The sequence below is a fragment of the Cynocephalus volans genome, chromosome 10 (genome assembly GCF_027409185.1).
Source record: "Cynocephalus volans isolate mCynVol1 chromosome 10, mCynVol1.pri, whole genome shotgun sequence".
Classification (NCBI taxonomy): domain Eukaryota; kingdom Metazoa; phylum Chordata; class Mammalia; order Dermoptera; family Cynocephalidae; genus Cynocephalus; species Cynocephalus volans.
In genome coordinates this window covers 107,380,044-107,399,704 of record NC_084469.1, presented here as the reverse complement: position 1 = coordinate 107,399,704, position 19,661 = coordinate 107,380,044, and the positions used below count along the sequence as shown (strand labels likewise).

The 19,661-nt window shown below is 41.8% G+C and overlaps 1 pseudogene; it reads right to left on the bottom strand.

The window, feature by feature from the left end:
• Positions 1 to 1,105: 1,105 nt before the first annotated feature.
• On the bottom strand, positions 1,106 to 2,592 carry LOC134387650 (elongation factor 1-delta-like; annotated as a pseudogene).
• Positions 2,593 to 19,661: the final 17,069 nt, after the last annotated feature.

Genomic DNA, 19,661 nt, shown 5'->3' with positions numbered 1-19,661 from the left:
TGCAATATCCTTGAGATTCAGCTGAGTTGTTACGTGCATCAGTAGATCAAAAGTTTGTTCCTTTTAATGGCTGAGCAGTACCTGTGGTATGAGTGGACCACAGGGTATTTATTCATTCATCCATTGAAGGTTGTTCCCAGTTTTGGCTATGACAGGTAAAGCTGCCGTATATCAAACCATCATGTTGTACATCTTCAATGTATGTAATTTGTACTTGTCAACCATAGCCAGATAAATCTGGGAAAAAAGTTACAGCAGCAGAGATAGCTCCACTGCTATCACGTCTTGACAGACACAAGTGTGCTCATTTCTCACATCTTCTTGCCTGGCTGATCTCAGCAGGAGGAACGATGAAGCTCTTACCAATGTTCCTTTGGGGCTTTGCTCTGCTCTGGGATCTCATCACCTGACTATGGGGTCGGCTTGGCTCTGAATCAGCCTCTTAGAATTCCCAGTGCCTGGTGCCCACGAGCAACTCCTGGGGCAAGAGAATCCAGTGACCTGTGCAGGCTGGGATTGTGAAGAGTTTTGGGGAAGCTTGAAGAGAAAGGAGAAATATTTAAGAGGTAGCCATGGGGAGTATGACGTACATATCTTTCTCTGTTTCTTTCATCAGATTTAAACATAAAGTGCCCAACAGTTGGATTGAATTGACCAATTTTACTCCTTATTTCATGGTTCACTTTCTCTATCAGCCCAGAGGTGACGTTTACTTTTTGGTCTATATTCCATTTCCATTTCCTCCCATTCAGGTGTGCTCATATTGTGTGTTCATCCAATTGACCGTTTAAATATTTATATGCACATTTGTATATCCATGAGTATAATTTTGTTTTTAAAAAGATACATATAAATAATATTGTGCACATGTTTCCTTCTGTCCCCTGCTTTCTGTCTCTCGATGTTAGGTTTTCAAGATCTATCCATATTTACATATGTAGACTTGGTTCATTTTAATATGTATATATTATTACATTGTATTTGTGTCACAGTTATTTTTTATCCCAGAGTCTTTATGTGGCATGAAATCTTTCTTTTTTATTTTTGGCCAGAGTCTCAGTTTTTAATCACTACAGGGTCTCATGCACACACTCACACTCGGGCTTCAGATCCTGTTGAAAGTGGCAATGTCCACCCTGCACGTACTCCTCAAACTTGGCGAGCTCCTCTTGCTGCAAGTCGATCCCCACCTTGCTGTCCCCCAGCACATACTGGATCTGCAGCTTTTGGATGCTGGAGCCCATGGGCACCAGCTTGGAGGCTCCCTGGACCAGCCTGTCCAGCTGGATGGAGTGCACGCAGGTCCCCAGCCGGGCCATATCTGTCTCATCCTCCCAAAGTTTGACGTCCAGGAGGATGGAGGACTTGGCCACCAGTGCAGGCTTCCTGGTCTTCTCCTCTGTGTCCTGCCACAGCCTCTCCTCCCGCAGCCACCTCGTTGTCCTCTTCCTCCTTGTCACTGCCAAACAGGTTGATGTCATTGTTGCCTCATCCTTTGCTGGCGTGGCTGCCTCATCGGCCGGGGGTTCCATTTGGCACATGGGAGACACACACTGGGTCTTGGTGCTGGGGCTGTGGTGGGTGAGCTCTTCTCCAGCAGGCTCAGCTGGGCCTCCGGCTTGGAGGTGGTCTGCTGCAGGTCCTGCCCCACAGCCCGCAGATTCTGGTTCTCCACTTCTGGGCTGGCGATCCGGATGACAAGCTTGCTGTGGTCTCTGTCGGGCCCACTGGAGGCCCCAGGCCTTGAGCTTCCAGCAGGGACTTCTGGATGGTCTCTCTGGCTCTCGCAGTGTCGCCGAAGATCACGCTGGTGCCATTCTCCTGGCCTGGTCAGCTGCTCATTGAGTTTCCTTTCGGCATTGTCATATTTGAACTTGTCGAATCAGATCTTCTCATGTACTAGGAAGTTGATTAGCCATTTGTCTGACACCAGCCAAGGGTGCTGGGACTGAGAAAGAGAGAATAGCGCTGTGGGAAAGGGCCTGGCTCCAAGTCTTGTACCCAGAAAGCATCAGCGAACAGTGGGAGGGAGGAAGGAAGGAAGGGATGTTTTAGCTCATTTTATCCTCTCTGTGACCAAGGTCCACATTTCTTCTCTTGGAGTCTTGTGCTTCCACCACTCTCCACTACTTTGTCCAAGCACAGATGCTTTTTTATCTAACACCTAAAAATAGGGAGCTCCTCGTGTTCTTCCTTGATTAGAAACTAGGAGAGCTAGTAGTCTCTGAATTTCTGGGAGTCCAGGGCTCCTGGTGTGACAGAGGCCAAGTGCCCGATCTGGGCTCAAAGCAGGCTGTAATCATGAAGTGCTTGGGTGCAGGTGGTTTATTTGGCTGTTGGTCCCAGGAGCAGGAAAAGTGAAGCAGAAAACAGTGTGTGTTAATGAGCAAATTCTCTCTGTGGGCAACAGGGCTTTATCCCTCTGGGGACCCTCAGAGGTCTCACCTTCAGAATTATTCCACCAAGGGAAGGGGTACTTGGGTATTTCCCATTGACTCCCATATCTCCTTTGTCGAGGGTGGTGACTGGGGGTGTTAAATCCCCTGCTATATAGGCTGCTCTGCACTGCAAACTGCCAGAGCAAAGTCCCATGGAGCTGGAGATGATCTCCAGGCAGTGAAGACAGAGGCACAGGGGCTCGCACCTGCACGTGTGGAACTAAGTATTCTTACCACGGCTGCAGTAAGGTGACCTCAGAGGGGAGGCAAGGGATATCTTCAATCTCTGCTGAACCCGCTCTCAGCTGAGGAAAAGGGTAGGTGGTTTCTTTTTCTTTTTTAAAATTGTGGTAAGAACACTTAACATGAGATGTACCCTCTTAACAAAATTTTAAGTGCACAATACAGTATTGTTAATTACAGGCACAATGTTGTACCACCGATCTCTAAAACTTATTCATCTTATATAACTAGAACTTTATACCCATTGAGCAGATCCCCACTTCTTCCTCCCCCGAGCCCCGAGCCACCATTCTACTCTCTGCTTCTCGATTCCACATATAAGTGAGATCATACAGTATCTGTCCTTCTGTGACTGACTTATTTCAATTAGCATGTACTTCAGGTTCATCCATGTTGTTGCATTACTGCAGGATTCCCCCCCACCCCCTTTTTAAAAAAGTCTGAACAATATTACACATCACATTTTCTTTATTCATTTACCCATCAACACACACTTCGATTATTTCTATATCTTGGCTATTTTGAATAATACTGCAATGAACATGGAAATACAGATATCTGGTTGAGATCCTGATTTCTTCTTTTTTAAAATTCTTTTTTCAATTTATTATTTCCTTATTGGCACATTACTTGTACATATTTATGAGATACGATGTGATGTTTCCATATACACATACATTGCATAGTGATCAAATCATGGTACTTACATATCCATCACCTTAAACCTTTATAGTTTCTTTGTTGTGAGAACAAACTCCTCTCTTCTAGCTATTGAAATACACAATGCATTACTGTTAGCTGTAGTCATTCTACTGTGCAATAGAGTACCAGAACTTATTTCTCCTGTCTAACTACGAAACTGTACCTGTTGTCCAACCTCTCTCCATCTTTCTCTCCCACCTCCCTGTTCTCCCCAGTCTCTTGTAACCACTATTCTACTCTCATCTTCTATGAGATCAATTTTTTAAGATTCCACATATGAGTGAGATCATGCAATATTTGTCTTTCTGTGTCTGGCTTATTTCACTTATCATAATGTCCTCCAGGCTCATCCATGTTATTACGAATGACAGGATATCATCCTTTTTATGGCTGAATCGTATTCCATTGTGTATATATACCACATTTCCCCCTCTTCATCTGTTGATGGATATTTAGGTTGATTCTATATCTAGACTATTGTGAGTAGTACTGCAATAAACATGGGAGTGCAGATGTCTATTTGACATACTGATTTCATTTCCTTTGGGTATATACCCAGTACAGGGATTGCTGGATCATATGGTAGATCTATTTTTAATTTTTTCAGGAAAAACTTCATACTGTTTTCCATGATGGATGAACTAATTTATATTTCCACAAACCGTGGATAAGAGTTCCCCTTTCTCCACATCCTCACCCTCATTTGTTATTTTTTTTGTCTTTTTGATAGTAGCCACTCTACCTGGGAGCAGGTGGTGAGATCCTGATTTCAATGCTTTTGGATGTATACCCACAAGTAGGATCACTGGATTTTATGGCAATTCTATTTTTAATTTTTTGAAGGTTTCAATATCTTCACATCCTCATCCACACTTGTTATCTTTTTTTTAAATAATAGCCATCCTAACTATTGTGAAGTGATATCTCATTGTGGTTTTGATTTGCATTTCCCCAATGATTAGTGATGTTGTACATTTTTTTTTTTTCATATACCCATTGGCCTTTTATATGTTTTTTTTTGGAGAAATGTCTATTCAAGTCCTTTACCCATTTTTAATCAAGTTTGTTTTATTTTTGGCTAGAGTTGTAGGAGTCCCTCATATATCTTGGATATTAACCCTTCATCAGATATGTGGTTTGCAAGGGGAGGGTGGTTTCTCCTTTCTCTACTCCCATACTCAATTAGGCTACCTTTTGGCACTTTGCCGCTTCAAGACTCTCTAGTTGAACATTATATTAGTTTCTTAGGTCTTTGATGGAGTTTGGATGTGTTGTCCCCTCCAAAACTCATGTGGAAATTTGAACTCCAATGTGGCAGTGCTGGAAACTGATTGAGTCATGGGGGCGGATCCCTCATGAATGGATTAATACTCTCCCTGGGGGAGGAGGGGTAGTGAGTGAGTTCTTGCTCTATTAGTTCCCGTGAGAGCTGATTGTTTAAAGGACCCTGGCACCTCCTCTCTCTTCTCTTGCTTCCTCTCGCCATGTGATCTGCTTGTACCCACTGGCTGTGGCTGCCTGCCACTTTCCCCTATGAGTAGAAGCAGCCTGAGGCCTGTGCCAGATGCAGCTGTCCCAGAATCATAAGCCAAATAAACCTCTTTTCCTTATAAATGACCCAGTCTCAGGCATTTCTGTTATAGCAACACAAAATGGGCTAAAACGGTCTTCATAAGTAAAATGTCACAAACTAGGTGGCTTAAAGTCGCGGGAACTTATTCTCTCCAAGTTCTAGAAGCCAGAATCTAAAATCAAGGTGTTGGTAGGGTTGTTTCTTCTGGAGGCTCTGAGGGACAATCTGTTCAAAGCCTCTTTCCTAGCTCCTGGTGGCTGTTGGCAATTCTGGTTTTCCTTGCAGATCACTCCTGTCTCTCCCTCTGCCTTCACATGACCTTCCTCTCTGTGTTTCTCTTCTTCTGTGTTTTCCCACCTTGTTATAATGACACTTGTCATTAGAATTAAGGCCCACCTGGTTAATCTAGGGTGATTTCATTTCAAGATCCTTAACGTAATTACATTTGCAAATACCCCTTTCCAAAATAAGGTCACATTCACAGGTACTAGGGGTGAGGACTTGGATATATTCTTTTGAGGGTTACTATTCAACCTACTACAGACCCTGTATTCTGTAAGTTTTTGGATCCAAGTTCTATAGTTTGGAATGATTTGCTCTGGACTGGAAAGGATTAGGGGCTGGAAGAGAAACCCAATTCTCAGTAGGGCTAGAGGTTCATTGGAGTGGGGTAGGTGTTCACTGGTCATGGGATACCAAGAGAGGGACGTGGGAGATCCAGGGTACCTGCCCACCTCCCCTGTGCTATAGATAGAGCTGGACATTTGTTTAAATCTGCACAGATTTTCCTCTACATTTCTTCTGATAAGACTGCCCTGATTTTTCTCGAAGTGACTTTTGTCCCCTAGTCTTAGTTAACGATATGCATGTGACCCAGGCCTGACCAGTGACAGCACTGCTTGGTCCTGGCCACAGGCATGTGGTTAGCAATGGTCATTTGGCCCATATGAGGTCAGAGAGCTTAGTTCTGGAACTATTATCAGAAGTTCTGGAAAAGAGAAGCTTTCTTCTGGACCTGAAGCCTGCTGGATATAAGACTGGAGACACCGGAAGCCGTGTAAAAAGATCCTTACTGAAAATGAGGACAGTATACAGTTGAAAAAGATACAGCCTTGAGGATCCTGGATTCAGCCTGGACTTTCCAGTTACACAAATCAGTAAATTCCCTCTTTTGCTGGTTTATGTTTATCACCATTAAAAGGATCCAGATTTACATTGTAGAGCTAGGGCTGGGTCTGGAGCTCACAGACCCCTTGAGACTGTTGTCCAGCTTGGGTCACAAACCATTCCCACGCAGGTCTGTGAGCTAGGTACTTGGAAAAAGGTCGTTGGAGGCTTGGTTGAAGAGATAATAAGCTTTATTCAGCACACACATGTCTAAGAGCTAGGCAGTCCAAAGAGAAACTGAGCAGCTGCCAGCAAAGTAAACATGCTCTATTTTGAGAGGTGAGCTCTTCCAGCTGCTGCTTTGCACACTGAAAAAGAACACACTAAAAATAGCAACAGGCTAAAAGATACACAGGCAAGCATGCACACTAACTCCACCCCCACACAACTTGTTTACAAAGAATATGCTGCACCACCCCCAACTGAACCTGAGGCAGGGGCCTGACTAAACTATTCTATTTTCCTGACATACATATATACCCTGATGATGCCTTTTGGCTCATGGACTAGAGATACTAGTCTTATAGGGGGGTCTGCAGAAAACAGAGAGAAGGATCTGTGTGTTATTAGTCAAGGTCCCAGCAGGAAAGAGAAAGTTCGCTAAATTACAAAGGGGTGGGGTGGGGAATGAGCAGTCTGATGAAGGTGCTATTTAATAAGGTATGAGCAGGGTTTCCAAAAGACATCAAAGGGTAATGAAACACCTATGAATGAGCAATAGCAAGGAGCTGTTACCACCCTTAGTCCTAAAAGGGCAAAGGAAAAAGCAATGTTTGGAATTCATAAAGGGTAGTTGTTTGAAGGGAGCCACTTGGCAGGTGGTGTGGCCCTTGGTGGTGGGATGCAGCCAAACCATGGTGATGGAGGATGGGCAGGGGGGACCAGGATAGTAAACATTCTGATCTCCCTCTCTTCCTACCTGTTGGCTTTCGGCTGCTGTTTCCTATTAACTGAACTCTTGGGGAATCCAGAAGGCAAGGGAGCAAGCTGACATAGACCACACATAGGCTGGCCACTCAGGGCCCAGAGCTGAATGGAGAAGGCGGAGAGTGGACCTCAGGACAGACAGAACAGCCATCACGGTCATTAGGATCCAAGATCATAGAACATTGATATCAGAACCATGACTGCAGTGAACAAATGGCTTGAATCACAGAGAGTGGCTCCAAGAAGGGAGGCTCCTGAGAAGGGATGAGGGCTTGTCAGTTCCCTCCAGCCAAAGACCACTTGCACCCTAGGAACACACCTGCATTGGACAAGTTGGGTTTATTGCTCACTGCAGAGGAGAAACCACACCATGTGGAACTGTGGTGTGTCTCAGTAAGAGGGTCTTGTAAGAACTTGTAGGATTTGTGTTATGTGATCAAAAATGGAGCGTGGTTTGCTTGGGATTGGATGCCGTCAGACGTAGGGTATCATGATTGGGTGTCTTAATTAATCTTACCTAGGATGAGGGAAAACTAGAGGGAGTTAAAGCTATAATTGATAAAGAAGCACCAGTCATTCAGATTTCCCCAAAATGATTCTTGTTGGTGCCTTTTGTGGCTTGGACAACGTTCCTGTTTTGTTTGTGTTCATACAAGATTATGGAGGGATATTGTTTTTATTTGGTCCCATCATGGTCAGAATGCCCTTGCCTGTGGTCAGTATTCTGAGGAATTGTTTATGTGCAGCAGGAGAACATCAAGGCCCAGCTGTGAGATGTCAAGGCTGCTTGTCTCTTTTCAGGGCTCGTCTTCGACATGAGAACCTGGTGTCTCCAGGAAGAGAAAGGCATAGGGGAGAGAGGACCAGAATGGCATGGACCCACTTTCAAACTCATTACAATGACTGGCTACTCTGGAGGTTGCACATGAATGTCTCAGGGGAAATTTAACATGTTATTAGTTTTCCAACAAGTCCCTCGATACTTGCAAATATACAGACAGAGAAGCAAATCCCTCACTGAGATAGTGGCATTGTTTAATGACAACAGTGTAATCCGGGATCACACACTCAGGCTAGGTGCCGGGCTTTGACGATGTAGGCTGGAACGTGCGTGTTCCTTGTGGCCAACCGAGTCTCATCACAGCAGTGGCACATCCAGTCAAACCAGGGCCAGTTCCTGCTTGTCGAGGGGTGACACTCACTTCTCTGGCGGAGACCCAAGAACGATGAGCAACTTGAGAAATACTTCCCAGGTGGAAGGATGAGGACGGCATGTGAATGAAGAAAGTTCTCAAAGGCTCTTATGGTTTGTTTTTCCCTCTCCTTTATTTATGCTGTCATTTAATAAATTTTATTGAGTATATTCAACCTTTACAACATGATATTATGGGATACATAGACACATGTAGATAGTAAAATGGTTACTGCAGTGAAACAGATGAACATATCTGTCACCTCACGTAGTTACTTTCTTTTGTGTGTGACAAGAACAGGTAAAATCTACTTATTTCACAAAAAATCTCTAACACAATACACTTTTGTTGACCTTAGTCCTCGTGCTGTCCATTAGATCTCTAGACTTGATCATTCCATATGTCTGTATTTTGTATCCTTTGACTGACATCTTCCCATTTCCTCTTCCCCTGTCCCACCATGGCGACTCATGCTTTTTAAAAAAATTTTGTTATTTTTGTTTCTTTTGTTTTTTTTTAAACTCATTTTTCTTTTTAATTGAAGCATAATTGATTATACACATTTTGGGGGCACAGTGTTGACTATCATTATTTGTGTACAATACTTGATGGTCAAATCATTATTATTGACATACTCATTATTACAAATTGGAATTATTCTTTATGCCCCTTACCCAATTTCTTATGATTTAATTTTCAGCCACAGCAAAGGTGATGGCTGGAGCAGAGCAGGGTGGGGGTGAACACCGTGAGGGGAGGGGGAAGAAGAGAGGGAGTAAGGACCAAGTGGACAGAGAAAGCGTGAGTCTAAGCACCACTACTTACTCATATGTGAGTCTGGAAGGTTCGTCCTTACTGCTAATAAGAGTTGCCATTAGTTGCATGATCATAGTATGCCAAGCATTCTTCATGCTTTACCTCTAAATCTCATGACTGTTCTCCAAAGCAGGTATTTTTTTTTAACCTAAATTAAGACCATTTTGTTTTTAGTTTTTTCTGTCATCATCTTTTCCTTTTGTTTCTTTTCATTTTTTAAAAAATCGTAACATAGTCGATTGTACGTATCTACAGAGTACAGTTGAATATTAATATCTGTGTGTAATACGTGATGCTCAATCAGGATAATTAGTATTTTCAGCATTGCATGATGTAATAATTTTTTATGGCTCCTTACCAATTCCTTGTTTTCCACCTCTGGTAACCTCAGTTCTGTTCTCTCCTTTTGAAAGTTCAACATATTATTGTGATGTACCTTTTAATTTTTTTTAAAAAATTATTTATTTGTTTTTTAGCTCCCACTTATGAATGAGGATGTGGTATTTCTCTTTCTGTTCCTGGCTTATTTCGTTTAACATAATTTTCTCTAAGTTTATTCATGTTGCTGTGGATAGCAGAATTTCATTCTTTTATGGCTGAGTAGTATTCCATTGTGTATATTTACCAAATTTTCCTTATCCAGTCATCTGACGATGAACAGTTAGGTTGGTTCCAATTCTTGACTGTTGTAAATAGAGCTGTGATAAACATGGGAGTGCAGGTGTCCCTTCGACATGATGATTTCCATTCTTTTGGGTATATACCCAGCAGTGGGACTGCTGGATCGTATGGCAGTTCTACCTGTAGTTGTTTGAGGAACCTCCATATTGTTTTCCACAATGGCTGCGCCAATTTACACCAACAGTGTAGGAGAGTTCCCCTTTCTTTGCATCCTCACCAACATTTGTTATTCTCTGTCTTTTTGATAACAGCCACTCTAACTGGGGTGAGATGATAGATCAATGTGGTTTTGATTTGCATTTCCCTGATGCCTAGTGAGACTGAGCATTTTTTTCACGTGTCTGCTGGCCATTTGTATATCTTCCTTTGAGAAATATCTGTCTGTTCAGCTCCTTTCCCCATTTTTTAATTGGCTTATTTGTTTTTTTACTGTGAAGTTGTTTGAGTTGCTTGTATATTCTGGATATTAATCCTTTGTCAGATGCATAGTTTGCAAATATTTTCTCCCACTCTGTAAGTTGTCTTTTCACTCTGTTAATTGTTTCTTTTGCTGTGTAGAAGCAAAGCAGGTATTTTTACCTCCATTTTGCAAACAGAGAAATGGAGGCTTAGTGAGATAAAGTGATTTGTCTGAGGACACACAACTGGTAAATGGAAGAGCCAGGACAGGAACCCAAGTTTTTCTGACTCCAAAGTCCTTGCTCTTTCCATTGAGTCTTACTCTTTAAGCTGTTTCCTCATCTATAAAATGGGACTCAGAAGAATGTCTACCTTATAGGGTCATTGGAATGCTCAAACAAGATAGGGAAATAATAAAGAAAAAAAGTGCCATGAACTGATTAGCTTGATTGTGGCAATCATTTTACGATGTACATATGTATTTAAATATCACACTGTATGCCTTAAATATATACAATTTTTATCCATCAACCATACCTCAACAAAACTGGAAATGAAATGAAATTAAAATTAAAAAAAAGAAATATATATATATAAAAGAAAAAAGTGCAGTGACAAATGTGTATTGTGGCTGTTATAGTGTAACTGTGATGTTATATATATGACACTTACTATACCTAGGAGTGGAATGGTGAAGTTTAAACTTGGTCATTAACTTTATAAAGCAGTGGTTTTTATTTATTTTATCTTACAGTGCAATTTTGCTTTTGTAAAAAAGTTATACACATATACATATAGAGCCACGGTTCTCAACCAGGGACGACTTTACCCCCAGGGGACACAGGGCAATGTCTGGAGACAGTTTTGGTTGTGACAACTAGGGTGTGCTTCTGGCACCTAGTGAGTAGAGGACAGAGATGCTACTCAACATCCTACAGAGCCTGGGACAGGCTTCTTCCTTTCAACAAATAATTGTCCAGCCCCCAACGTCAATAGTGCTGAGGTTGAGAAACCGAAATATAGAGCAAGAAATAGGGGGATACTCAGGAAAAGTTTACTTGCTGTTTATCTCCGGCATCTAGGAATGTAGGATCATTTTGGTTTTTATTCTTCATGTGAATCTGAATTCTTCTAAATATTTAAAATCAATAGACCTTCTTTATTTAATAATAGTTAAGATACCCATAAGAGGCATTTATGGACAAAAGCATCGTCGTCACTCATGGAAGATTCCATGATGTCAGCTTTTGCAAAAACAGGTGCAGAAATTAGTTGTTCAGCTAACAGGGATTTATGTAGGAGTAGGCTAGAGTTTGAATCTCTACAGAGAGTGCTGAAATGGAAGAGCTAATAACAACAAACATTCAATAACTGTTTTGCTATTACTGGGTAACAACACTTACACCATCTAAGTGTCCTCACAAGAACCCCGTGGGGGTTATTTGTATAACTGGAGATAGGGACAGAGTGTAAACATAGGGATTGTCATTGTACTGGTTTTGAAATGATGAAAACCTGAAAATCATTTAAATACCCATTGAAAGTTTGGTTAAGTACATTAAGAAACATCAATGAAGGATTATCATGTCATAAAAGACACTTTGAAATGATTTCTTAGTGGCGTGGGCATATTCTTATAAAACAAAAATTATTTAATTGCAAACAATATATTAAATAACAACCCAAGATAGAAATTGCTCACAATACCTCCTGACATTGTACTGTACATTAAGTCCATCTCATCCACTAGTACAAGTTGACGTGCATGCTCAGTTTTTAAATGTGTACAGTAATATCATTGCATTTCATATTCTACTCTTTTGGTTAACATAGTGCCATAAATATTGCCTACTTTGATGCTATTTATTTGTCCTTCTTTTCTTTTTGGCAGCTGGCTGGTGCTGGGCTCCAAACCCATGACCTTGGTGTTACTAGCACCACACGCTCCCAAGTGAGCTTACTGGCCAGCCCTGTATTTCCCTGTCTTATTGTCCTCTTACCTCATTCTAACCAGCCTCTCTCTTTAGGTAGAGAGGCTGGTTATATAAATATTAACAGTAATATAAATATTAACAGTATGATGTGTCCTGTTGTTTTTGTTCAATTCTTTATACCTGAGACCACACTACATGTTTCTTTAAAATTGGCTTATGTGGGCTGGCCAGTTAGCTCACTTGGTTAGAGCATAGTGCTGATAACACCAAGGTCAAGGGTTTGAATCTGGGCACTGCCAGCCACCAGAAAAAAAGATCTTGTTTATTTATTTGTTTTAACTTGGCAGCACGTACATCATAGAATTCCTCCAGGTGAATAGATAGGTATCTAACTCATTATATTTAATAGCTGCGTAATGTCCCACGATGTGAGTGTACTCTAACTATTCAACCATTACGCCTTTGAGGGCATGCAGATTATTTCTAGTTTATCTTTTGTTGACACTTCAAACAAGTCTTCAGTACACATGTTTTTATAGGGTGGAGTCCCAGATGTGGGGTTTCAAATAAGTACTCTCATATTAATTTTCCAGAAATGCAAGAATAAACCACATTCCCATGAACAAAATACAGGAGTAGACTTTGCAACACATCTTTGCAAGCACTGGGTCTTATTTGTCATTGTTATTTTAAAAAATCATTGCTAATCTGGTGAGTGAAAAGCATTGACTCATTGCTTGTAAGGGGATCCAAACCCATGACCTTGGTGTTGTAAGGCTGCACTCTAACCAACTGAGCTAACCGCTCAGCCTTGTTTATTTTTTTAAGAGCTCTTCTTCTGTGATTGCCCATTTTCAATATTATTTGCCTATTTGGACACATTTAGATTGTAATTTATTTGCAGAGCTCTTTATTTGTTAAAAATATTCATCTTTTACTTGTGACGTGTTACCTGGCCCCAAAACTGTACAAAATATTATCAAGCCTGACAAATCTACATGCTTTAACTGGACTCCAGAGCCCCAGCACTTTAACTCTGGCTGCCTGCTGGAATCACTGGGGCAGAGAGGGTTGAGATTGTTGAACCCTGGTGCCAGGACTCCACTCCCAGAGACTTGGATTTCAGTGGTTGGGGGTGGGGTCCGGGAATCAAGATTTTTTTTATTGTGGTAAAATTCACATAATATAAAAGTCAACATTTAAACCATTTCAAAGCGTACAATTCAGTGGTATTTAGTACATTTACGATGTTGTATGATCAACACCTCGTTGCAGTTCCAGAACATTTTGCTCAGCCCAAAAGGAAGCCCCATATCCATTAGCTGTCACTCCTCATTCCCACCTCCTAGTCTTTGGCTACCACTAATCTACTTCCTATGTCTGTGGATTTGCCTGTTCTGGACATTTTAGGTAAATGGAATCATACACTATGTGGCCTTTTACATCTGGCTTCTTTCACTGAGCATCATGTTTCAAGGTTCATCCATGTGGTAGCATGAACCCAGTGATTTATTCATTTTTATGGCTGAATAATATTCCGTTGTATGATATATCAGATTTTGTTTAGCCATTTATCAGTTGTTGGACATTGGTTTGTTCCCACCTTTTGGCTATTGTGAGCAATGCTGCTATGAACATTTGTGTGCAACTTTTGTTTGAACACCAGCTTTTGATTCTTTTGGGTTATTCCTAGGAGTGGAATTGCTGGGTCCTGTGGTATTTCTATGTTTAATTCATTGAGGAACTGCCAACCTGTTTTCTACAGCGACTGCACCATTTTGCATTTTCATGGCATCATGAGTTTTTAAGGCTCCTTAGGTGATTCTAACATGCAGTCAAGGTTAGAAGCTTCTGTCTTAGTAAATCTTTAATGATTTCCAATCTCTATCACAGCAACCATACCATATCAGTCATCTACTCATTCTTGGGTCAACTTTACTAATTTATATTTCATTAGGCAATCAAATATTTTCTATATATTTTCAAAAGTGTTGCCATGTAACTGCCTATAATAATATATAATAATTGTATATAACATTTTAATGTCTTCATGCCTGTGATTATATCTCTTTTTTCCTTTCTAATCTCATATACCTTTGTTCTTTCTTAATTTTCTTTACCAAATTTATGAAGCATTTACCTCTTTTATTTTTTGTGTGTGTATTTGCTGTTCTGGTCATTTTTATCTTTTGTCTTTTTAAATTCCCCTTCCTACTATCTTTTGACTTATTTGGATGTTCTTTTTTAATTTTTAAAATACGGTCATTTAGTTTCTTCATTTAAATCTTTCTTTGTTAATAATAAAGGCATTTACATTTACAGATCTTCTTCCAGAAAGGGTCTTCAAAAAGTTTATGGGATTCCTATTATCTTCTCAATTTTATTTTATTTATTTTTTATTATTAGAAATAGTGATTTTTCTGTATGCCCTTTACCCACCTTATCCCACCCACAACCCCCCCCGCCGCTGCCTTCCCCTCATCTCTAGTATCCTTAGGTTTGTTTTCCCCTGCTGAAAGTTCAATGTATTATTTTGTTGTTCTTTCTTTCTTTCTTTCTTTCTCTCTCTCTCTCTCTCTTTCTTTCTTTTTTCTTTCCTTGCACCCAGTTATAAGTGAGAATATGTGGTATTTCTCTTTCCTTGTCTGGTGAGGATGTGGGGAAAGGGGAACTCTTCTACACTGTAGTGTGACTGTAGATTATCACAGCCATTATGCAGTATGGAGGTTTCTCAAAAACTACAGATGGAACTAACATATGATCCAGCAATCCCAGTACTGGGCATATATCCAAAGGAATGGAAATCATCATGTTGAAGGATACCTGCACTCCCATGTTCACTGCAGCTTTATTTACAATAGCCAAGATATGGAACCAACCTAAGTATCCATCGATGGATGACTGGTTAAGGAAAATGTGGTATATATACACAATGGAATACTACTCAGCCATAAAAAAGAATGAAATACTGCCATTTGTAGCAACATGGTTGAGTCTGGAGAAAATTATGTTAAGTGAAATAAGTCTGTTATCTTTTTTTAGGACATTGATTTCCTTGTACATTTCCTCTTTCAGATCCTGTATACTTTTCCTCATTTCATCATGATGTCTAGCTGAGTTTTCTTGTATCTCATTCAGTTTCCTTAGAATTATCACCCGAAATTCCTTGTCAGTTATTTCAAGGGCTTCTTGTTCTATAGGATCTAGAGTTTGAGATTTATTAACTTTTGGTGGTGTACTTTCTTGATTTTTTGTATTTCTGGTATCTTTTTTTTGGTGTTTATTCATTGTGGCAGGGGGTTTCACAGTCCACCGGTTTGAGACTAATGACTAACTAGGATGTTGCTGTGGTTGCCAATTTCGTATGGCTCCCTCCGTGACTGCTCAGTTGGCCTCTAGTGCCTTGTGTGTGTGGTTGCCTCGGGTCTTGGGCTTCTCCGGGGAGCCACCTTTCTGGTCAGCTTGGACTCTGCTGGGCTGGTGGATCACGTACCACAGGGTATGTGATCTCTGTTGAGCTTTCACTTCCTGTGCAGGACTTCTCCCTGTTCCGTGTGCTCTGTCCCAGGCTGTTGGATCGTGCAGTGGCGACCCCACCGGGTGTGTGGTTTCTGTCAAGTCTCCGCCTCCCTGGCCGCACATCTCCCCACTCTGTGCGCACTGTGCTGGGCTGGGGCGTGTCTTCTGCACCCCTCGTCTATCAGCTGGGCCTTCAAGACCCTGCTCGGCACCGCCTCGCCCAGGAGGTCTACCAGGTTTCTGCTAGGCACAGACGACCGGTCACCCTGGGTGCCTTTGTAGCACTATGTAGATCTTTCTCCGGTCTTGTTCACCTTTGTATCCCCCTGGTATAAACTGAGTCTAGCGCCCGCCTGCAGCCTGCTCTCCGGCAGGTTCAAGCGGACCTGGGAACTCTCCTACCACACTATTCCCAACCAGAAATTTGTTAGGCTTTTTTCCAAACTGGTGGCCGCAGAGATGGTATCTGCCTCCCAGTAACAGGGAGTTTACCTGGGGCTGGAGTCCAGGGTGTGGTGGAGTAACAGTTGGCCTGCCAGTATTTCCTTGCCCCCCCCCGACACTGGCCGGGACGACCCCCGCCACCAGCCCCGCCAGAGAACCGCGGAGGGAGTGGGAGGGGAGGCCGGTCCGCAGGCTCCGGAAAGCCCCGGGCCAGGCCAAGCAAGTGGGAAGGCTCAGTGATGGTCGAGCCCGGCGGGGCTGCCCGCACCTGGGAAAATGGAGGCAGCCCCGGGGCGGTGAGTGGCCTGGTGGTGCAGGTGGGAGCCGGGTGGGCATCCGCCCCCCGAACAGAGCTGTGCCAGGGGTCACTCACAGTGCTGTGCCAGGTCAGGTGTTCACTCTGCCTCTGGTTTGCCGCCTTCCCCGTTCTCGGCCGCTGCCGCCTCGGGCTGTTCAGTTGCAGCGCGGCTTGGGCGCTCCCAGGAATCTTCTTTAATGCCAGCGTGAAACCTCGAATCCTGAATAGGGCAGCTGGCCGCCTTCAGTGCGGCCCGGCCTCCAGGATCCTGTCTGCATCCACAGCAGCCCTGGCGCCGTGTTCCCTGTTTCGAGACTCGCTTTTGCAGCTAAGAAACAGTTCTTTTCCTGCTCCACACTTCAAAGCTGTTGCCTGTAAGTGAGGCAGCCTCTCCTGCCGGGGGCAAAGTGGCGGTCACCCCCCACGACCGGCCAGCAGCAGCAGTCCTCCCTTAAGAGATGGCAAGAGGAATGTCCACAAGTTTCCCGGCTGCCTGAGGCCCAGTGGCCGCCTTTTCCACCTCAGCTACTCCGCGCCAGCCGCCGCAGTCACCGCCATCTTCAAGTCTGTTATCTTTTAATTCAATTTTTCAACAAACTTTTTGAAGCACCGTATTTAGTATGAAACATTCTTCTTTTCATTTTTTTTGGATAGTATGTAAAATTTTAAATTTCTTCTCTAAGCCAGGGGTTACTTAGGAGACATTTGAAGATTTGCTAAGTCCATTTTCACTGAGCAGATATTTTGAGTCAGGTGAACCCCATCAATATTTTTTTAGCAAGTCCTTTGCCCTAAGGAGGTGGAGCATTTCTGGATTTACTTAGCATCCACTCAACAGTAGTACCAAGAAATGCACACACTTCCTGGTCCCAGGGTGATGCTGAAATTTATTTTCTACTCATTTTTGGTCCCAGTGGAATTTTCTGAATTAGAATTTGATCCCACTGCTATGGCTTCTTTTCCAACCCAGAGCAAGAAGGACTCAATTTTTTTGTTAAAATGAGTGACTGGCCAGTATGGGGATCTGAACCCATGACCTTGGTGTGATAACACCGTGCTCTAATCAACTGAGCTAACCAGCCAGCCCAAGGTCTCAATTTTGAAAGCCAGAATGACTGGCCCAAGGGGAGGGGCGCCAATTTTATCTCATGATTTGTCAAAAACCTTGTTATCTAATTGTCATTTGCTTCTGAATATCCTGGTCCCACCTGTCTTTGAACTTGGACTTCCACCAATAGTCATGTAGCAACACTAGTGACAAATCCCACTGTTTTCACTGTGTTCTTGTGACACAAATTGTGGCCACCTTATTGAATGAGATGTTCTCATCCTTGGGGATGTAGGTGCATTCTTTTCAGTTTCTCAGGAGATTCCAAGCCCTTTCCCTTTGTCCCATAATTTAAAAATCACTGCCAGGTAGGATTTTAAAGAGAATAACAAAGTCTCAGTTTACTTGGTGTGAGGCTTCTTTCTCGGGCTAGAAAGAGGAGCCAAATATTTCTGAATATCTCCCATTTACATACATAAGACTTTTTTTGCCATCTTGAACATAAACTTTGTACCCATTAAGCAATAACGTCTCATTATTCCTTCCCCCCAGTTTCTGGTAGACATTGTGGTTCAGTGATCTATGGCACTGGATTAAGACTTTAGTCTCCTTGGGGACATTGGCCAAGGCTCAAAAAATAGGTTACTTAAGAAGCAACTGGCTTCCTTTGGGGATTTTATAACCAGAATCATATTTGGGAATGATTGGAGGAGCTCATCACAGTGGTCAATTTTCAAGTAGTAACAATTTAATCTCATGATCACTTATTTATTTGTTAACTTATTTATTTATTTTTATTCTCATTGGAGTAAGATCAGAGAATATTTATGGTCTGTAAGGATGAGGAAACCCAGGAAGGAACTATAGAGCTCTGACTGAATATACTCAAAACCAAAAAAGTTAAAAGTTATTTAACTTGGGAATTGTAAGAGTAGAAGAAAACAATAAAATGATTCGATACAGAATACAGAGTACACGCTATTCCTTTTTTGATGATACAAAATGTACTTACAGAGTTTTAATGTCATCATAATAACTTATTATGCAGTAGTTAGGAAAAAAGTTTGATTATTGTATTTTATTCTTGATAGAATTTTATGTAAATAGAAATTTACTACACAGACTATTTTTGGTACAAAATATAATCTGATCTGAAAGTGTTTAGGAGGCACAACCTGAGGTTTTAGAATAAAGATGTAAACAATCAATATTGGGGTCTCTAGGGAATGTGAGGAGAGACTTGCAGAAGGTACTTACATTTGAAACACCCCCTTTCCTCCAAAATCAGGAGGTTACTCTGTCCCTCCTTTCTAAGATGAGAGATGGAATTTCCAGGCACACTTTCAAAATGGGAACCCAATTGCGCCTCCAGATTTTGTATGGGAAACCAGATGAATGAGTTAGAGCTTTAGAAATATTACTGATGAAGTCTGAACTTCATCATGAAACAATTGTGGGTAGAGATTCAGAGAATTCTGGTTCCAGGATAATAATACCATTATTATTTATTGACTACTTTGTGTCAAGCACAGTCCTAATAAGCACATTACAAGTGTTAATTATTTCATTTAACCCTCACACCAACCCTAATTTAGATATAATTAAAATAAGTTGCAGGGAAGTGAACTTGCTTGATATTTCATAGTTGAGAAGTGGCAGAACTGAGATTTGAACCAGGGTCTAATTCCAAATTTTGTGCTTTCTGCTCTCTGTGGATTAGCATGTAATATAGCTTTTCATGGGAGCGAATAAATAGTAGTAGCAGATTTTATTTATTGGCTACATACTATGCACCAGGCATTTTACACATATCATTTCTAATTCCTCCAACTCTGCAACTTAGGAATTGTCACTTCATTTTATTGATGAGGCAACTGATACTCAGGCTGGTCATGTAAGATTTACCCAGGCTCAGTCACAAAGTGAGTGATAGCACCAGGGTTTTCAAGCCCGTACATGTGGCTACATATTGAATAAAGCTTGTTCATGCAGTGGGAGTGAGTTCCCAATCCATCACCTTTGTTGCCTTCTCACGATCCCTAATAAAGGAACCAATTGAGTGTAGCTAGGGGCTAATAGCATCCCACCTCTCGGGGAAAGGATTGTTAAATAGATTCCATTCCTGTTTGGATATTTGGACTTTGCAAGCTGTAAACGCTATTTTGTAGGTGTTAAGTAGTATGATGACACGAATAGATGCAAAAATGATTAGACAGTGGTTCCCCACCCAGGCTGCACATTTAGCACCATCTGGTGAGCTTTCTCATATATTATTGCCT